Source organism: Taeniopygia guttata, chromosome 3 (assembly GCF_048771995.1).
Source record: "Taeniopygia guttata chromosome 3, bTaeGut7.mat, whole genome shotgun sequence".
In the NCBI taxonomy this organism is placed as follows: Eukaryota; Metazoa; Chordata; class Aves; order Passeriformes; family Estrildidae; genus Taeniopygia; species Taeniopygia guttata.
Genome location: NC_133027.1, coordinates 114,365,842 through 114,380,987, shown reverse-complemented (window position 1 = coordinate 114,380,987; position 15,146 = coordinate 114,365,842). Strand labels below are relative to the sequence as shown.

General features: G+C 46.4%; 2 long non-coding RNA genes across 7 annotated transcripts in view; one reads left to right on the top strand and one right to left on the bottom strand.

Annotated features, from left to right (window-relative positions):
- LOC121469591 (uncharacterized) overlaps nt 1–12,435 on the top strand; it is a 31,374-nt gene extending 18,939 nt beyond the window's left edge. For 4 of the 6 annotated variants that reach the window (XR_012055378.1, XR_012055377.1, XR_012055374.1 and 1 more), the window contains one exon: nt 8,863–12,435. This is a non-coding gene — a long non-coding RNA (uncharacterized lncRNA). The other 2 variants (XR_012055379.1, XR_012055375.1) reach the window with 2 other exon arrangements.
- Nucleotides 1–15,146, bottom strand: part of LOC140683829 (uncharacterized) — a 35,897-nt gene that overhangs the window by 10,733 nt on the left and 10,018 nt on the right. The gene's annotated exons all lie outside the window — the stretch shown is intronic.

Genomic DNA, 15,146 nt, shown 5'->3' with positions numbered 1-15,146 from the left:
AAAGATTGTTTTTTCTTATTCTTTCTGTGCTTCTCCAAGAAATCCTGAGAGACAGAATTGTGTCTCTCTGTCCAGAGAATGTGAATGCCACATCCCTCCATCCCCTGGGGATGTCACTTCCTGTGGACAGCTGGGCCCAGGCTCTTGAGATGTAAAAGTGAATTTCAGTCTGTCAGGGCTCTTTTGCAGAAGTGATGCAGTTTGGCCACCATCCCACAGGCTTCACAAGGAAGGTCACTTAATTTTGAGCAGGATGCTTCATACTCCTGAATACTGCATGCTCTAGAGTGCTGTGTGGGTGGAAGGTTAGAGGTGAACCACATAAAAGCAGATATAAAGGAGAGAATAGGCACCTTTCATGGTTAAATTAATTGGAAACTAGGATGCCCAAAGAGGGACAATGCTGCAGGGAAGGATTTTGGTGATCCTCTCTTTTAGTGCTGCTTGTGAGGTTGAAAAAAGACCCCTGCTTACACAAGAGAGAGCAGATACCCAGGGCTAGCAATGTGAGTGGTGAGTGAAGGAGGGGAAGGACAGGTGAAGTGGTTGCTGGAGGAATCACAAAACATCACTGAGTGTCTGCAGAGGGGCTGAGCTTCTGTACCCAGGCTAGCGCAATAATTAATCCTTTGTGATCCTGACAGATGCCTGCAGAGAAGCAGAAACAAAAGATTGTGGTCTGACAGTGATTAATGCATCATTACTTGTCAGATTAAGACTTTTGGAATCGGGTAGATAAGCCCTAGGCCAGGTTGTTGATTGTGTTTGGAAAAACTGCAGAGGTTGGCGGTGTGGGGGGAGCTGGGCTTCAGCAGTTACTTACCACAGGCACTTACTGTGCTTTCTCTGAAACCAAGCTGTTAACAGGACAGGAGGAGAAATGCCCGTGCAATTATCAAAAAAAGCTCTGCCTCGAGTGTGGGTTATACTGAAACAGTGACAAAAGCTAGAGTCGACCCCAGGCTGTGTTACCCTGGCATCTTTGCAGGGTAGGGGAGAGGCTGCAGTTCATTGCTGTCATGCAGGAGGCTGTGGCATCCCTGAAGGAGGGAAACGCAGCTCTTGCTGTCTGTGCTCACGGCTGGGAGGTTGGAGGGGCTGCTGGGGAGCTCCTGGTGCCCCGCAGGATGGGCAGCAGAGAGGATGGGCGCTGCCTGGGGCAGCACGGGGGTGTTTCCCTGCAGCAAAAGGCATTGTCTGGGGGACTGTGGTGCTCCCTGCTGCCAGAGCACGGCAGCGCTCCCCTGAGAGCTGCAAGGGGGATGTTTGGGTGGGAGTAGCTCTGAGCACACCTGGGAACAGGTTCGCAGCTGTCCAGTGAGTCAAAACAGGAGGCAGCAGGCAAGTTCAGGCACCTCCAGGGCTAGGCAGAAGCAGAATGGGAATATGGAGCTCTCAGATCGCAGTTTTCAACCAGGGTGCCCAAATTCTGCCAAAATCTTTCTCAAGGTGCCTATGGTACTTGCCTATGTTTTATTGTAACAGCAGCAGCCTTTAATCTCCGTGGTTCATGCTCTCCTACTGTAAATTGGGGTTACTTCTGCTGAACCCTGTTTTGCAAAGAGTGCTGCTTGTCCCTGTGAGAATGTTCCTGCAGACAATCACAGTATTTAATGTACAACATCACTCTGTGGCTCTGCCTAATTCTCATACCGGTTTCCAAGCTTCTCAATGTATAGATTTTTGTCAGTTTTTGGAAGACGGGTTTGCTGAGCAGGAAATCTCCTCAAAAGGGCTTGAGAAAGAGGATGGCTGTAAGCCCTGCTTAGCCTTGGTTAGTTTGGCAGGAACAGGGCAGGGGCTGAACACATCCCTTCACCTCGAGTGCCCAGCAATGCACAGGACCAGCATTGAAGTGTTAATTATAATCACACATGGCTGTCCTGCATTTGCCCATTTTCCTCTGGATGTCTGAATGGAAGTGCTTTAATCCCTTCAGTTCTTCCTAGGAAAAGCTGTTGGCACCCTGTGTCTGTCCCATGGGGGTGATGAGTGTCACAGTCTGATCCTGCTGTTCCCCTGCATCAGGGGCTCTCTGGAGCCTGTTCAGCTCTCTTCCAGCCTCAGCTCCCAGTTCAGTCCTAAAGTGTTTTATTTTGTTTGCTGGATGCTTCCTTTTGCTTCCCATTGTCATTCACTGTGAGGAGAGCTGCCTCTTTTCTTCTCCAGAGTAACACAGAGCTTCCCACACAGAGCTTTCCCACATCCTCCCAGGCAGGACTCATTGTCTGACGGGCATCCAGCCTGCAGCAGCACGGAGCTGCTCAAAACCTTCCCGAAGGGAGCTCCCTTCCCTGAGAAGGTGGAGCCCTACGCTTGGGCTGATGTAAGCTGGTGTAGCTCCACTGATGTTGGTCCAGCTTATCCAAACCAAAGATGTGGCTTAAAGTAAGTGAATCACTCTGCTGGAATGTAGCCAGCTCCCAAGCATACCTGTCCCATGGGATTGCTGAGAAGTGAAAGTTGCTTCCACCCTTTTTGACTGATAACCCACAAACCAGCCACAAATCTGCCATGGAAGAAAGGCTGCAGTGCCATGTGTGAGTCCCTTTGCCCTCTGTAAAATGTCTCTGGTTTTGGAGAGGGGTAGAGATAGTCCCATTATTCATACAGCTCCATAAATGAACTCACACATCCATCTTTTGTCTTTAATTTTTTTTCTTTTTTGAAATGTTCTGATTTCTCTGGGGGAGCTCAACTTGCTGGTGCCAAGAGGCTTCTTGCAGTTAGGGGTAGGGCTGCATGACCACGGGCTCCAAACTCCACAGCAGAAGGGATAAGGAGATGGAGCAAGACGGAGACAGACTGCCAGGCACTGTGACCCTGGGGTTTCCCTGGGCTTGCCCATGTGTGGAATCACAGGATTTTTGCAAGGTGAAAGGCATCAGCAGCCGTGCTGGCTGGTGGAGCAGGAGCGAGCGCTGCCAGCCCTACCAAGCTGCGGCCTGGGGAGAGCTGCTGGGATGGGAACGTGGAGTTTATTAACTCCAGATTTTTACAGCAAGCCTGGCATGCCAACAATAGGCTCTGAACACAAAGGATCCCTTGCAGATATAAATCAGGGGAAGGCATCTCCAAAGGCTCCTGCCAGCCTGAGTCACACAGCCCCAGTGCCAAGTGCCAGCTGCTGGGTGGCAGTGGGCCCACAGCTGAGTCACAGGCTCCCAGCTCAGGGGGCATCGCTGGTGTCCTGCTCAGCAAAGCCACTGGAATGTGCTCTGCTCACTGCAGGGCACAGGTGCCCCACACAGAGGCCTTGTCCCTCACTGGTGGATAAGGGAGCTTGGGCAGGCAGCTGGTCAGTCTCCAGGGAAAAAGGAGGAGGTGAGTTACAGGTCCTGTGGTGGCTCAGTTGGGGAGAGGCTTTAGGGAAAAGCTAAAGGGTTTGCCCCTGATGAAGGAAGTAGGACAATGGCTATCACTTTCCCCACTCCATAACCCTCCACCTGCTTGGAGGTGTTTAGAAACATCTTTATTATGCCACTTTGTCTGCAGGAACAGATGGAAAGGCTAGAAAGGTTATCTCCTACTGTGCTTGATACAGCTCCTCAGCTGGAAATAAGCATCCCTGGAGCTGAGCCAGTACAGAGAACATGTGTGTGCACCCTTTGTGTGTGCTGGCACAGCGTCAGCCTTCCTGAGGGAAGGATGGGAGCCTGAGCCTCCCCTCCCGTGGCTGCAGTGCACTCACACTCACCCAGCTGGCTGGCAGCTTAAAACCCCCCAGCCCTGCTGGGAAAGGGACCCTTCCCTTTGCACAACATCCTTAAGGAAGGGTTGGTAGAGAGCTGGGTACATCAGGAACAGCTGTCAGGATGGGGGAAACAGCAAACAACCCTCTTGTGGTGCTCCTCTCATGCATTGCAATGTTTCTCACCCCTTGGCTCTCCTTCAAATGCTGGTGGAGTTCACTGACAAGTTAAAGGTTTCTAGGGAGTAAATGAGTAATTGTTCCTTTATTGTTTGGTTTGTTTGGGTTTTTTTGTTTGATTGCTTGTTTGATTACAGGAGAAAGACCATATTTGAGGCCTGATGCTAGGTCAGAATTGGAAATGGAACTTTAAATATAAAGCCCCAAAAGGTCCTGTAGGGCTGGTCCCTCAGCCTTGTACTCAGGTCTAAGACACCTGAGCACTGAACAAATTTCTTCCTGCTACTGAGGAAGTGTTTTGCTGTTCAAATTTGTCCTGAACTCACTACTTTTCGTGTCCTTTTTAATAACTGATCATCTTGAACCTCCCCATTTTGCTTGGAGTATAATCTTTTCATGGGGGTGCTTTCCTGTTTGCATCCACCCTGCAGATCTTGATGTTAATCTTTGATTGGGACCTTGTTGGTCTTTCTGCAGAGTAAACAGAGTTATCATATGTGTCCAGAACTTAAAATTCAGGTGAGAGCAGCTTGTGTGAGTGCAGGGATGAGCATTGCAGAGACAGGCAGAATAAAGTTCAGTTATTTTTCTTTCCCTTTTGAACCACAGGACAAACCTTCCCCAAAAATGGAGGCTTTGCCACATGTTTTCTATAACCAGCCAAATAAAATATTATGTTTGTTAGCATTCTGGGTCAGAGAAATAGCTCAGGCTCTGGGCTTAGCATTTTTTCTTCCTCACAGTGGCTTCTGCTGAATGATAATCTTTAAAACTATGTATGTGGTGGATCAGATCCTGACCCCCATTGCATCTGCTCTGCACTGCTGCAAAAAAAGAACAAAGTGAGCTGAGTTGGTTGCTGTAAGCACTGGAAACTCTTTCTGCACTCAAACAAGGGAAAATCAAGCTGGAATGGACTGGAGTTATTCATAGAGCTCACTGTGTTGAGTAACCCAGTAGTTTTCTTTAAAGATTCTAACTAGCTTTGTTTATACATTTTCTATGCTCACTGTTTAAAATTGATGTTTTCTTTTAACATTAATTCAGTCTTGGCTAGCTTATTTATAAAAAAATCTGCATTGAATTTGTCCATAAGTATCCATCTCTGGAATTCCAATTTTGACTGTTTTCTATTTTCTCACAACTTGACAGTAGTATGAGCTTTCCTGAGAGGGATGGACCAATGGATCATGGAACAGAGAATAAGGTGGAAGTTTCAGTTTTCATTGCAATATAGTATTAAAAAGCATCAGTTTTTGTTGGGGGAGGAATTTGTTTTTGTTTTCCATTGAAACTTTTTATTTGCTTGTGTTTTTCTGTTTTTAAACCAGCAAGAGGATTTCAGAGGCTCCATTTGCACGTTTATCCTTAGGAATGATAATGCTGGGATCCTATTGAACACTGCAGGACAGCTGCTCCAAACTGCACTGCATTTTCCCTGACCATTATTCCCTCAATCTTTCCAAAGTCCTTCTCTTTCTGCCCCTGTGTGCCAGGCAGCTGCAAACCTGGCAGGCAGTGTGGGCACCAGCGATACCCAGGGAAGGAGGGTGCTAGCTGCACCTTCAGCCAGGACTTTGCTGTTTTGCCACCAGTGAGGGAATTGTATTTTTTAAATCCCTCCTTCCTCCCAGGTTCCCACAAGGATGATGCTGTTCCCCAATTGTTCTTTGGGTGCTGCTGTGCACCCACCCAAAGCCCCACTGAGGAGGTCCGTGCTGCTGTGGGGGGCTGTGGCTCCACCTCCTTTCCTCCTGGGCACTTTGTGCTGCTGGCTTTGCTTCTTACCTGCTGTTTATAGTAAGCACTCGTCACAGATGTAAGCTCATTAATCACCCCAAGCCATGCTCCCCTGATTCCATTTATAGCTCTCTTCCCTCTCTGTTCCTTTTCACAGCCCCCATCTTACTCACTGCTCTGTTCTCGGAATCTGGGCTTTGCTTTTATTTAAGCTTGGGATGGATAAAGCATGAAAAAGCAGGAAATTTGGAAAGGCCCACTAATATCACAACAAAGTGTATGTAGGATACATTTAATGTTGGACTACTTGGCCTAAAGTGTATTGGCAGAAGACTGGCAGCAAAGCTGTTGCATTAAGTGAAACAGAGACCATTTACCCTCAGAGCTTAACAGGCACAGGGCAGACAAACAGGAGCCCTGTCACCCTCTTGGGATTTCTTGTGTCCTGCCAGCAGCCCAGATTGCTTTCCTGCCCTTAGCACTGGTCAGTGCAGGGCTGACCTTGGCCACCAGCCTGGCTGGGAGTCCCATGGGCAGCCCACAGGAGGAGGGGAAGGGTCATGAAATGTAGAACTCTCTGCAGAGCTGTTTGGGTGCCCAAACATGCAGAGAGGCACTTCTTGGCCTTTCAGAAGTGTGGTGGTTTGAGCACCTCTTCCCCCTCCTTTTCCACTGACCCTGGTGTCTGCAGAGCTCCTTCCTTCCCCTTCCCCTCCCCTCCCACAGCTATGCCTGGTTTCCTTTCCTTCTCACAAATGTCACAGAGGCATTACTGCCACTCTTGATTGTCCCAGCTTTGGCCAGCAGCAGGTCTGGCCCTGTCAGTGGGGGAAGCTTCCAGCAGCTTCTCCAGAAACCAGCCCTGCAGCCCCCATCCTCTCAGGACCTTGCCATCCAAACCAAATCCACTAAGTTCTCTGGGAGATTGGAGGGAGAGAGGAGGAAAATTCCCATTTCAGGGCTCGAGTCTGAAGAGCCTGACCCACTTGGAGGCCTTGGGGAACATCATGGGGCACCTCTCTTCATGTCTAGGTTTCTAAACACCTTTGCAAATCTGTTTCAAGGTAGTTCTTCCTTCTGTTGAGCAGTTTCTGCCTGCCCAGGCTGGGAACAGAGTCTCAGCAGAGTCCTCCTGGCTGTGTGAAACTGCTGCCCTGCCACTGCAGCGTGAGGGTTGTACAGACCCCAGGGATGGCAAATGACCCCTCCAGCAGCACGGTCCTGGCTGACATGGGTTTGCAATAGGCCTGTCAGCAGCTGGAGAGAGCTCTGGTCCTGGAAAACAATGTCCCAGCTGCCAGGGCTGGGCTGAATTCTTTAATGCTTTGTCTGAACCTAATGTGCTGCAGAATTGCGTTGGGATGAGCTGTGCAGCCTCCAGTGCTGCAGTCCTGCTGCTCTGGAGCACGGACCTGCCTGCCCAGGCCCAGGAGGGGCTGCCAAGGATGGGCTGGCTTGTGGGCAGAAGTGACCAGTGCTGGTCAAAAGCTGCACAGACCTGCAAGTCTCTTGTATTTATATAATTCTGCTGGTCTCTTTCCACATCTGAATTTTAAATATCTGTTATAAGGCAGTGCTGCTTTAGTGGTGAGCCAAGTTTTTCTTCTAAAACACATGTTCCCTAAAGCCTTCACCCTTTACTGCCTTTGTTCTGATTTAAAGCTACCAAACCAAATAAAGCAGTCTTCTCCTCCCTCTTCCCAGCCCACATGCATCAGGATTAACACCCTGATTAATTTATATCAAGTGATTCAACAGTGAACTAACTTCTCTCTAATTTCTACCTGCCTTCATGTAATGTGCTGATGAAGATGATGCTGATAATGTGAGGATATGACAAACCCAGAAAAAGCTACTGAAGAACTGAAAAAATGGGGTAGACATTAAATCCAGAGAATGGTAGTGAGATTAAAAAATAAAAATTTTTGACTGCCTTTTCTAAATAGGCATTTTGTGGATACAATTTTTATGTGCCTCTTATCAATACCTAAAATGGCCTTATCAACAGCTAAAATGGCCTAGAGAGGCAAAAACTCTATCCCACAAAATAAAGGTCGCTTTTTGCTATCTCAGGGGAAGCATCAACACCCGAGGCATGCAATTGCTAGTATAAAAAAAAAAAAAAGAAAGAAACCAAACCAATTGTGGAAAACTAAAATAAAAGAGTTGTGAAGCTTGTATGGCTCTATGAGATAGAAAAGTTCTTATTGAAGATTTTGTTTGGGATGCTCTTGATGGGAAACTTGTTGTCATATTCAGGCCTGTTAACTGTATTAGTTAACAAAGGAGAGCATTCAAAAGCCTCCTCAGAGGCATATTTGTCTTCTTTTTCTTTCTCCTTTTTATTTTCATTTTCCTCCTTTCTAAATGGAAACCAGCTTTCCCAGAAGAATGTTTTACAGAATCTGCTTCCTTGAGACCAGAATGAGGCAACAGCTGTGCTTGCAGCAAGTTGCAACATCTCCTTGCTGGATGGAGGCACATCTTGTCACAAGTGGTGCTGGTAGCAAAAGCTCAGTGAAAGAACCTGCCTGCCTGGGGGCTGTTCACTCCTCTGAGGCGAGCTGGAGACAAAACTGCACTTGGTTTCTTTGGAGGGAGAGCTGTACTCCACCCAAGGGCAATGAACTGAAGCTTTAGTAAATCTAGATAAAATCCTAATATGAAATGATCAGACTGCTGCTTTGATGAAATCAGAGCACAAGTGTTGTAAAATATGCATCTCTGAGCATCTTTAAAATCATAATGCAATGATTTTAGACTGCTTGCAGGTCCAACTGAGCCATGATTAAAGTCATGTACTTGGTACCAAAGTCCAGTAAATTATTTGTATTTATATGTCTTGTGTGGTTCTTGGAAGCTTTCTGAATGTGCAAACTCTGTTTTGTTTAGGGAAAAAAGGCAAACCAAGCTTGCCTGCTTCTCACTGCTTGTGAGAAGGTCTTTCTCAGAAAGACTTAACAGCCTTGGGCCTTTTTTTGTTTTCTTAGAAAACAGGAAATGAATTTTAGTTCTGCAGTTGATTTCTTAAGTGACTTGCTTTCTACAATCACTTCTGGGTTCTGGAATGCTGCAGAAATTATCTGAGGGCATTTTCAACACTTCAAAATTAAAATCAAATTGCTTGAAATCGTGCCAGCATTTTAATGAAAATTATTTTCTTTAAACAAACACTTGAGGACTTTCAATATTTTTTTTTAATCACAAGAGTATTCTTAACCTAAACACCTTTTCTTTTTGTTTTTTTCAAGGACCCCATCTGCAGTGCTACAACCAGATGTGTCTTTGGATGAAATCAAATTCAAGATCTGCTCAGCTGAAAACTAGATGAGTGAGGAACACTCATGTTCACACAGCACGAAGCTGTAGGTAGGTGTGACTGCAAGCACCATGTCTGCCTCTGTGCCCACAGAAATGCTGGGCAGAAACAGCAGCAGGGGAAGGTCAGGCACAGGCTGAGCACTGTGCAGCTCCCAGGTTGCTCTCAGTCCATCCACAAATGCTTTTCACAAGTGCTGTCACTCCTTTGCTGAGAAGCAGACGTGGCAGCAAAAGTGACCAGACAGCACAAGGGATTCCAGGGCTTCCATGTGTTTCTCCAACATATTATATTTTCTGATATTCACTGGGAGATTAACCAAATTAGAGCAGGCTGCCTGCAAGATAAATTCCCTAATAAAAATGTTACAACGTCCCTAACTTTCCTAGCCTTTTCATGCATCATAGGTAAACTCTTTTAAAAAGAGCTGGTAGCAGGGGAAACAGCCTAAGTCCTTAAGAACTCCCCACATGTAACCATAAAAGTTACAACACTGCAACATAGCGATCCTACAAACAAACAAACAAAAAGCTACATAAAACCCTTTCAGCCTTATGGACATGGCAGCCCTTCAGATCATGGCATCAGGAGATTCTTCTTTGACACATATTACCATACATTCTGAAGATAAATGCTGTTACCCTCAGCTTGCTTCTGCTTTGCTCTCTGGGCCTGGCTGGGGCTGGAACTGCAGAGATGTCAGTGCAGATAGGGCCTCCCAGAGGCTTATGCTGGCCAGGAAAATGCTGGCTGGGAAAAAGATGTGCCCAAATAAGAAGAGTCTGGAAGGAGTTTGTGATGGTCTGTTATTTCACTATTAGCTAGGAGATGTGAAATTTCCTTTTCCGGATGAGCACATTTCGTGTTTTGCATAAGAGAGCAATTGCTTCTTGTAAGACTAAGCATTTCTGCTAATTTAATGAGCTATCCATACAAATAGACTGCATTAGTCATTGGACAGACCTTTTTCAAGTTCCACAAGCATGTTTTAGACCTCTTGATAAAGCCAGTAGCATGCTGGACTTCCGCAAGCAGAAAGACCTCCCAAAGTATGCAAGTTATTCCTGGCATGTTGTATTCTCAACATGTCAAGGAAACATGGATTATTTTTTACACAAACAGGCAAATCAAAATGGTTCCGTAGCAAGCTCCCATGAATATTCTTGGATCCTGAGAAGGAAAAGAATAAAGAAAAGTAAGAAAAAGAATTGCTTCTGAATTAGGTTTCTTAGATGGACATGTTGTCACACATTCAGAAGTTCATTTGCACCAATTTGGACCTCTGATGAATGGTGGAGGGAGTGAAGGATAAAATAGAAAGAACAAACAAGGGCCATTAATTAATCTGGATATTTTATACTTGAGTGGATTTTTTTGCCCATACTGTGAATTTATCTTCAAATGTAGACTGAGATGAACTGCAAACACTTTTGGAAGTTCTTTTAATAGCTATTGATTGAAAGGTGATGTGAAAGTGCTGAGAGGGAAAGGATCTCTGGAGCTGAGTGGACCAGTGTGGAAAGGACAGGCCAGCATCTTGCTGGAAACCACAAAGCAGCACAGCAGCAAAACCCCTGGAGTGTCCTCAGCTCCCCTGACACTTTAGCACACAAATTTGGCCTTAGGTCTCACAAACACTGGAGCTGTTTTGAAACTACCTATGAAGAATTACAAATGCTAAGTGCAGTTTCTAGACAAAGACAGTAAGATATCACAGCTCTGGCCCCAGCTCGGTGTTTTATGTCTGAGCTCGTGTTACCATGCAGGGTCCCTATGCACTAAATTGCCTCAGCCAAAACCCAGTTCTGACACTCACCAAATAATCCTGTGATTTACCACAATCCTGTGATTATGGTAAGACAATAAAAAGTACTGCCTGACCTCAGCATTTTTCCCATTTCAGTGCAAAGGACTGTTTTTCCACACAGTGAAGGGATTTTTAACAGAAAAGAGGTGTAAAGCATGCATAAACAGCGACACTTAATGTGCATCCTCATCCATAGCTCCTTCTGTGGGTCGTGTGGTTCCTGGTTCCATGCTCATGCTCAAATTCAGGAACAGCTCCTGCTGCTTGGGCTTGGTGCAGACTCAGCCAGCAGCCTTGAGCTTCATTTTGGCCCAGCCACTGCCATTAATGCAATGGTACCAATAACAATCAATAATGATACCTTCACTCGGTGGGAGGGGGTTTTATTGCAAGTACTTCATCCCAGGAGAAACAGAAAAGGGGAAGAGGGGACTTTTGTGCAGCCAAAACCTGCAGCAAGGGGGTTCTGCTGGGTTTGGTGCTGCAGGGCTGGGAGCTGGACATGAGCATCCCTGGGGTCCCTTCCAGCCCAGCTCATGCTGGGAGCTGTCAGTGGCTCCTCACCACAGGGACACTGCTGCTGTGTGAGGTGCATTGTGGCTGCAGGAAATCAAAGTTCATGCTGCCTTCTCTGTTTTCCTTCTATTTTTCTAACCTTGCACCTCTAATTTGCCCTCTCTCCTCTGACAGGCCTCAACAGGAAGCTTTGAATGTGGTGAGAGCAGTGAGAGAAAATAAGACAGCACCTCTGAGATGTAAAAAATACTACTGTTACTTCCTATTGTTTATCTGAATCTCCACTCCAGAGAACTTGAGTTAAATCCTAAATTTTCCTTTCTTTTTAGGCAGAAATATCCAGCAAGTTATAAAAACAGCATCACAAGGAGGTCCTAAGATGGGGCTTGCTCCAGTTTTCCTGCTGAGCATGTGTTTAGGAATTGCTGCTAAAAAAAAGTCAGAGGGGATGGTAGTTCTGTGCTGTCACATGGGCTGATACAGCACAGAATCTGCTTAGCATTCCTGAAGGGAAATTATCCAGTGCTGCAACTCACAATTTATAATTGGTTGCATATTAATAGCTAAAAAAGGCAATAAAATCCGCTGTGTGTTTAAAAAAAAAAAAATTGTAAGTAGGAATATTACAAGCTGAGCAGTGAAAATCTGGAAGACTTCTTGGCTAGAGCAGGGCTGTGTGCAGCGTTGTTTCTCCTGTATTAATTACAAGCAATTTTAAATCGTCTCCTTCCTTCAAGGAAGGAATTTGTTCAGCGGTTTTGTTAATTTTAATCTTGCTAGCATGATACTCTCTTGCAACCTCTCCCTTGTGTCATAGCAGTGAGACATGCTGCCTCTTTTGTCCCTGCCCTTTGGGAAACACAGTTACTGCTGCTCATTGCCTAACCCTGCTGTTGTGACCACCGGTACACCTCCCTTGAAAGGAAAAGAAACTAAAACTCAGCAGCAGAATTGTTCTTCCCTGCTCCAAGTTCACTTTTATTTGTCGTATTTAAGCTAGATTGTGTGAGTGCCTCAAGAAAAATTGGGGGGTTAAAATGTGTGGTGCTGTATTAGAGCGGAAAGCTTGTTATTCAGCACTCTAGTTATTTCTGAGTCACTGTATTTATGAAATGTCATGTAATAACTACTTCACCACCATGAAAAATAAATAGTGCAAAAGCAGGCACTTTATGATTTTGACATTTTAGCGTATAAACATATTCCCGAGTCTCTCTGGGGGCTGCTGGGAATCTGATAATGTTTTTATGACATCTAAAAAAATGACATTGCATTTCCTAATCTGTAACACTCCATATGCATCGTTAGTGCTGAGCATTTTATTACAGCCTCAGTGGCTTATACTGCAAGTGTCAGCTGCAAAGAGAAAACACACAAAGCTGGGGCTGTGGAACTGGGGGGCACGAGAGGGTAAAGCCTTGCAGTGCACACCTCTAAGCCTGTGTGCCAGCTGCAATGGCAGATCCCAGGCTGTGCTGGGACACCAGAATTCCCCTGCAGCTTTTTCATTTCAGGATGGATTCCAAAGCCCTTGCTGAAGGAGGCCTCCTGCTCACACTTATCTCTAGAGGGTGAGTAAGGCTGGGGTTCTGTGTGAATGACCTGTAACTCCAGAGTAACTGGGACACCTTGAGTGTCACTCTGGGAGGGAGTACAGAGGGCGAGGAGGACGGGCTGTGCCCCAGGTGGGCTTCTGAGTGGTCCTGCATGGTCCCTGAGAACAATGGTGGATGCTTAGCAGAATGTGTGACTTCAGAAAATGCTGTGCCTGACCCCAGGCCTTCTGTGCTCCTCTGCAAAGCCTGCTTGGTGTCACTTAAGTTGTGGGGCATTTACTCAAATGCTGGGAGAAGTGCCTTTTGAAATAAGTTATCCAGCACTTTTTGGGAAAGGAGCAAGGGGTGAGGAAGCAGTCACAGCTTCAGAAAAACTCAAATTGTCACTGAAAATGACAGTGAGAAATGAAAATGAGAGGAAGCAAGCCATTGCTGCTGGAGGACAATGGTGTCAGTCCTCCCCTTTCTGACCCAGTGCAGGACAGCAGCCTCTTGCCAGAGCTGCTCCACGTGTACTGAGTACAGAACTGGCCCCTTAACCGTGGGGATTCCTCTGGAATCCTCTGATTCCTTCCCCCTCAGGGAAATCCCAGAGCCCTCCCTTGGAGACTCTTAACCACAGAGTTCCCCACACCTGGGCAGACAGAAAGCTCTTCCTCGTGGGCTTTTGCTTAACACTGATCATCCCAGTTCCCTTCCCCCTATGTTCCACCCTGCCCTGGTTTCTCCTTTCCGTGTTTCCTCCTTGCTTGTGGTACCTCTTCCTCCCTGAAAGCCGAGGCCCTTTGCCCTGCCCTTGGTACCGCCCCCATCTTTTCCCTGCTTAAACCTGGTGCAGAGCTCCTGCTTTCTCTTTTGTCTCTGGTTCCCTTTTGGGGTGCTGAAATAAACCTCGCCGAACTGGCCATACAAGAGGCCCTTCTGCCTCTCCTCGCTGAGCTAGCCAGGGTAAGTGTGCTGTGTGTGGGCTTGGCTGCCTTCCTGAGTGCTTCCCAAGTGGCTTTTCCACAGGAGTTGCTTATTGGGAAATGGGTAGCAGCAGCCACCACCTGAACCCCCATGCTGCTGTGGCTTCCTCTGAATTTACAGCTGTTGGCAGGCTGAGGTGACACATCCTCTCCTCAATGCTTTCTTCTCCTGTTGGCATTAAAAAATGACAAGGAGTGTGGACTGTGATCTACCATACATTTTGCTGGAAGCGGTGAAATTATTTATCCTTTCCACGTTGGGATAGGCTGGTTATCCTTAGAACAATCAGCCCCCTGAGCTGGTAGGCAGGGAGCAGAAAAGACCCCCTGTGATCTAGCAGAAGGTAGGTAGTGACCTGCTGTGCAGCTTACTTGCTCACAAGTGTGTTGGGCAGAATGGGATTCCCCTGGAGGCACCCAGGGAGCTGCTGGGAGGGCTCACCGAGGCACTCCCATCCATCATTCACCACCAGCCCTGGCTGCCCTGAGGTCCCAGGTGGCTGGAGGGTGGTCGGTGGGACACCCATCACAGGAAGGGTTGGAAGGAGGAGCTGGGGAGCTCCAGGCCTGTCAGCCTGACCTCAGTGCCTGGGAAGGTCATGGAGCAGATCTGGGTGTGAGCACAGGGCACTCACAGGACAGGCAGGGCATCAAGGACAGCCAGGATGGGTTTAGGGAAGGCAGCTCCTGCCTGACCAGCCTGACCTCCTCTCATGACCAGCAGTAAGTGCCTTGTTGAACACGGTAACCAATGCGTGCACACGGCACTCAGTGCTGTGGTCTGGTTGACAAAGGTTGAACTTGATGATCTTGGAAGTCTTTTCCAACCTCAATGATTCTACAAGGTTTATGATGTTATATTGTATTTCTTTTCTGACTTTCCTATAAATACAAGCAGCTATTAAGAATGTCTCTGACTATTATATCCAAGGATAAGTGTTTGAGATACATGAGAGATACTCAGGGAATTGGTAAGCCCTCAGTAAAAAAAAATGTCCTGAGATCAATTTCCTGATTCAGGACTGAAGTCGTCATATCATATAAAATGTAATGTGATTTTCCATAGCCCTAATAAAATCTTGAATTTTCCACCAAGCTTTCATCTATAAAAATCAAATTTATCTGGCATTCATCTGCATTTTGAAAGGGATAGGGATTTTTTGAAATGGATATGATAGTAATCCTTTATGGTACGTTAATATAGGAGAACAATAATTTGTTGCGTTTTCTTCACACAGAAGCAATCAGCTTGGAAATGTGCATAATAATTGTCTTTGTCCTTCATTGTCACAGGCTATTAGCTAATGAATTTAAGCTGTACTTGGCTCTTGCTCCAATAAGAAAACTACATTAGAGATCTTGTAGCCTT